Consider the following 6,469-nt stretch of genomic DNA (forward strand, 5'->3'; position numbering starts at 1 on the left):
TATTCTACAGTGTGTTGCCTTCCCAGTGATTTCACATGCCCCCATTATCGTCTATGTAAATGAGGTTTCCATTGTGTTGGCTTACAATGCTTAATTTACATGTCAACAAAGTGATAGGTGAATAATCACCTTTTATCTGGCAGAAAAACCTATTTGCCAACTTTGCCTTGATACAAACTTTAGGAGCACATTTTCAGCATACATACATAATTCCTTGCATTTATCTGCACATCCATTTCATAGTGCTGTTAATGATTGGTGTGATTCTGGCTTTCATTTAAGACCTCACACAATATTCTTTAATGATCTGGAATGCACACACATACATCAGTATATTCTTGTAACCCCCTTGCCAGCTGACATTGAGGGGTTCATAGGGTCATACAAAGTACCTCTGCTATGGTCACCTCTCGGTTCTCCAAAACATTACTAGTCCCCCTAGTCCTTCACCTTCCTCCAGTGAGGAGCTCAGTGTAAATCTTTAGACCAGGTCACAATGAACTTAATTATTTCCTGGGTCAAGTAATAGCCAGAAGCTAGTTTACCCACTACTAGTTTTAACTAGGAGGCCTTTGAAATAAATCCTCAAAGCTGGGAAAACTGACAAACCCTGTTCCATTCTCTAATTAAATACTGAAAAAGAAGCAAACTGGACTCTGATGAGAATTATGCCATGTCACACTTAGCCATGATGTGAACCTACTGCTAATGGGAGATGGCAGTCATGATGGAGTCATTCAGTGAAATAATCTAATGATTAGAATTTACAAGGAGATCAGCGTAGCATGAACTTCTTGTGAATGGGGCTGTCTTGCACATGAACTTTGTGTGATTCAGAAAATGACTCAAATTGTATTTATTCCAGATTAGAGACAACAAATGCTGGATAAACCCTGTAAATCACTAGACAGTTCTTATTGCAAAGACAACTATCAAGTTCTATCAACTTTTAAAAGAGCCCTTTTCTGAGCTCAGTCTTAAGACCAAAAAGACAGGGGAGAAAATAGCCTGAAGCTTGTTCAATACCAGAAAACAAAATGGTATAGCACACCTCAGGAGGGATTTAAGCCACTTTTGCCACCCCTAACTCTGGGCTAACTATGTTCTGGTCCAGTCCCCAGGCGTGTATTTATATCAGCTATCAGTCCCCACCAAGGGACCATTAGGGCAGCTGGGGATTGCCAGAAAGCAGTGAAGTCTCAGCCATGCTCCATGTCTTTGACCACAACTCCTCTGCAAGCTGCAGGGAGACGAGTGGCATGGTAGCCATTATGTCAATCATAATGTTGGATGAGAGATCCTTCCATGGCCTCTCAAAAAGGAAGGTTAAAATCATTACTACTTTGCTTTGGACATGATAGTGCTATGCTTTCTATTAGTGAGACCAGTCAGAGAGAGTGCGCTTAAGACTGAAGATTTATCTGTTGAAGTTAATTAAATTTGCCCTAAATACAAGAATTGAGAGACCTTTTTTTTTAAATTGAAAAGTGAACGTGCTCCATGTGTTTTTCCAAACTCTGCCAGCTCCAGGGAAGACACCTAATTAACACAAACTAAAAAGATGACTTTAATCAGAGTCTATCTGGAAAATCAATAGAAAAGTAAAGAACTGTTTATAGTCTAATATTTTTATAGTTACATTTGAGGTTGATCAAATTTTACAGTGATGTCAAGCAAGCTCCTTCCTAGCTATTGTGAAGTTCTTTTTGTATTACACATACATAACAGATATTTAGAAGACCAATTGCATTGCCTTGAAACCTCCAGACAGTGACATTTACCTTTATTTCAGTTCCAATGACACTTTAAGTACCAGTTAGGGAAATAATTGGATTAATGCATTCTGTCGTGCTACAAATCTGTGTAAATAACCTTTTAACATCCTCAAATACTATATCCAACCAGAGATCTCGATAAGCTGCTTGATGACATCAGTGTAACAATGACTATTTAGAAATGGAGCAGTCCCTTCAGGCACTGATTTACCCAGTAAATCCATCATAAGGCAACACCTCCTTTATTCTGCTGCAGCTTGCAGGTGTCAAATGGCTCAGGAGGTATTAGTGTTCAAGGTCAACTGAAATAACCATCATATGACAATAACAGCTTTCAGCCATAAACAAGAGCAACCTGGTGCTTGAATGGTAAAGGCATAAAGCCTGGAGCTGTAGGGGGAAGAAGTAATGAGCTGTTAAAGAGATCACGGCAGATTTTTCCTATTGACAATTTCCAATAGATAGAATTCTTAGTAATTGCATTCCATTGAGTAATTAAAGAAATAGTTGAAAATTAATACATGGGATCATTTTATTGTTTCAGACATGTAGCTGCTGCAGCACTCGCTCAAGGGACATCTTCTATACAACGTAGGAGATACCATGCTGGGAAATGAATTCGTTATGCAAGTGAGAATACACGCTATAATGAGTTAGTATTGATTACAGCGTGTGCTTAGGATTCATTTGATCAATTTTTTCGTGGTCAAGAAATGTGAGCTGAAACATCATCAAGCCTTTAAATATTTTCATTAGTGATATTATGTAGGTAGGGAGCCATGCTGCACTTCATTTCAGGCTAGTCTCTGATAGCTTTACCCATACTGAGGAGCACCTTACTCCACGAGTGATCCCATTCATTTCAATGAGAATATTCATGGAGTACCATGCAGTGTGACAGTATCAGAATCTGGCCCTTCAGAATTTGCGTTTTTGTACATAATGCTGCTGAATCACACTTGTTCATGTCACATGGTCATTTGTCCTAAATACAGATCTGTTTCGAGGGTGATTCTAGAAAAGAGGACTGAATAGGCAACTTCAAGTTTTCTTTCTCCCCTATAAATCTAAAGCTCCTCTGAGTTGCTCCAGGGGAGAAGAGGAAGAGAACAGGCCCTCAGCAATCCCCAGGCTCTAGCAGCCCCAGAGATGGCATAAACCCATTTTTGTCTCTCCTCCTACCTCCTGCCCAGTTCTGCTTTAAGTGCAGCTTGTCTAGACCAGAAAAACTGAGCCTCTGAGTATAGTCATTCTCTCAGTATGTTACTTCACCCTTCCGATGTTTAAGCAATTGTATAGTTATATAAGCAGAGAAGCAAATATTTGGGGAAATGCATGTTGGTATTTCTCTCTGCAGGTAATAATAATAGTGATCACAGCATGCACAATCCATTATTTTAAAATGTTCTTATTTCAAAGTCAAACATTTCCTCCAAAGGCAAAGGGACTATTCCTCACTCAGGGCTACTTGTTTGCTGAGTGGTGCCTCTGCAGCTACCAAAGGGCCTGAACGCAGCAGAGTCCATCTAGTGGAGGATCCAGTCATGTGAGCATGAAGCTGGGGCTGGAGCTAGACTGTGGACAGAATGGAAGAGGGGGATTTCCAGCTCATTTGTATTTATACAGATCCACTTTCATCACCTCAACCAACATAAAAGGCACTTCTCCATTGCAGACAATAGCAGTCCCTATGCTGCAGTACCAACAAAAGAGAAACCTGGCAGAGAAGGATTCTCTTCTCCCTGGAGTCTCCTTCATGCAGCATGTATAGTCAAGTTGAGATATGTTCTGGCCCCGGGCAGGTTGCCAGCTGTCCAGGTTTTCCCAGGTTTGTCCCTTTTTTGAGGTAGCTATCAGAGCTGTAAGAGTGCTCAGTACATATGGCCAGATGTCCAGTTTTATCCAGATGTCCTGGAGTTTTTTTCCGCAGAGGTGGCAACTCTTGTCTCAAGTTCATTACCTAGCAGGAGTCGCTCAGCTACTCACAGATTTAGGCCCGAAGATGATGGCTGAAAGATCGGGCACAAACCTGAATCTGCAATCAGATCCATGTGCATTAAGGCTCTTGACAGACAGGAAGATTTGTTATGTGGTGATGTGGCATCGTATGCCTGTCTTAACAACATTTTTGATTGACAGTTTAACAATAAATGAATTCTTCCTTCCAAAGATAATTAAGTCGGTTGCACAGTAGTATATTGTTTGGCAGAAAAATCAGTAACAGTGTGAACTTTATCTTGCTTCTGCCACATAATACGAAATGAGAGAAAATCTTTTGTTTATTATCTGGTAATTTATTTTCTAAACTAGCTCACTCTAAAGCCTCTCCTAAGAGTTGCAGTATCTCAGGCTACGTGGACTGGATAGCAACCGGGGTACTACCCAAAGCATACGGAACTGAATACATTAAAAAAACAGGTCACTTTCTTGAGACACACAGTTCAGCCTAGCATAAGCAGGCACAACTGCCAGTGAAGGTAGCTTGAGCTGTACCTGTTTATACCAGGGCTGAATTTAGCCCTAGCAACTAGATCCTCAGCTGGTGTAAAACTGCAGGCTCCCCTGAAGTCAAAGGAGCAACGCCATTTAATATCAGCTGAGGATATGGCCCAAGACTTTAAACTAGTTTTAAATTATAAATTGTGCTTCCACATGCTGGAGGGATTTCAGTTCAAGCTATTCAGAATACAGCTATCAAATACTCATCTCTAAAACCCTGCATCTAAACTGCCAATGTTAAACTATAAAACAATTTTATGACCCAGGAGACACCTTATGTAGAAATGCAGCGTGAGGACTTGCTGGGGGAAATGCTGAGTTAGGACAGATCTCAGAGAATGTGGAAGAAGCTGTGCCAAATAAGGGCATATCTCAGGAAGCACTGGAAAAGGGCAAGTGCCTGAGAATGCTGAGTGAGGACATATATTATGCAGCTCCAGATAAGGACATTTGTGACTCTCTTTATTTTCTGTGGACATTCATGAGTGATATTTTTTTGTTTGTTTTAATTTCAAGAAGTTTTTGCATGGCCAGCTGGGCATCCCTTTGATTTCCTGCCTTCCATTTATAAACATTTCAGGCAGGGAGCAGAAACAATATAATGTGACCAGTCACCGGCTATAAATAATGGATAGTGAACAGCGCGTCAGGCCTGGTCAAACCAGATAGCTGGCAAACAATCTGAAATATGTTTACATGAAGTATGCCAACAATTTTGTTCAAATGTATTCGGTGTATAATTCTGACCAGAGTGCTCACTATAATACTAGAAATAACAAAAAAGAACCAAGGGAATGTGGAAGGAGAAGAAAAGGCATCTAGGAGAAAATAAACAGCACAGCAAGGATCTTAGGTATTCAGTATGTTACTCATGCGAGTGACATACTATCTGTCTGGATGTAGATTGAGTGCTTGATTAAATCTGTCCTCTCTCTAAATTTATCTAATGCACCCATCACCATAGTATCTAGCATCACTGGTAGCAAATCCCAGTTTTTGCCTTCCAAAAAAATCTGAGTCACAAAGACTCAAGCCAGTTCCCATTAGGGACAACAGGTGTTTCGGTTGAGAAATTGTCAGCCTTTGAAACAAAAAGGAAGAAAAAAACCCATCTTCTTGACATGCCTTGGCAGAAATGTCTTGGCCATGGCACAGCGTGAGCTCAAGACACTGAATGTGGAGCCAAGTCAACAATGATTTTTAAATGGAAAATGAACCTGGTTTTGATTGGGCAACACTTTTAGTTACAGGTCACAAATACAACATAAATACTTCTATGTGCTGATTATTGGTTATTTAATGTAGGCATATACCCAATACTCTAGTGTTGTGATGTGCAGAATGACCTGATGCAAGATACAACAGCAGGAAGTCTCCAAGCAAGTACAACTGCAATGATGCTGGCAATGCTTGTGGACTATTGCATACAGGCCCATATTAAAAATTAAACAACTTCAGTAGAACTGAGAGAGGCCGCTGGCCTGTAGCTTTCTAATCCGAAGTTGGAACAGTGAGATATGCCTTCTTCATTTATTCCATTCATATAGCTACATTCACTGTATGTTTTCTGCCACCATGGGTACATTTAACCCGAGATGAAAAAATTTCATTAACTCCCACTTCTCACTTTGGACTGCTTTGTGCAGACTTTGCGTTGAGTCATGGAAGGGTGATCAGCATTAAAGCAGAGCTGGTAGTGATAGTTCCCTAAGGGCAATCTCAGTTTTTGAATATAATGTTTGCCTGAGTCTTTGTAACCTATTAAACTGAGAGCTTCAGTCTTCTCTCTTATTCAGTGCCAAAAATAGTGTTAATGCAACACTTGCCATCTAGCCTGTGTTAAGTCATTACTATATAAATCATCTACATTTGACATTTCTTTAATCTCCCGTCATGACACATCACACATCCTTGATGTCACACAGTCCAGTGTTAACAAGCAGTTCTCGATTTTCCCTTATACAAAGTTGTTTTTTTATTTTTGAAGGAAATGTAGAAATAAAAAGTTAGAGACAGTCTGACTATGATCAGAAAACAGAAGAACATTCTATTAAGATTTTTATTTGAGGACAGACTCTTCTATAAAGTTATCAAGTTTTAGAAAGGAACATTTTAAATGTATTCATTAATTGGTTTAATAAAAGCGCTGCTGCTGCTCCCATTTGAAGTCAATGGTAAAACTCCCATTGATTTCA

This window comes from Gopherus evgoodei, chromosome 6 (genome assembly GCF_007399415.2).
Source record: "Gopherus evgoodei ecotype Sinaloan lineage chromosome 6, rGopEvg1_v1.p, whole genome shotgun sequence".
NCBI classification, from domain to species: domain Eukaryota; kingdom Metazoa; phylum Chordata; order Testudines; family Testudinidae; genus Gopherus; species Gopherus evgoodei.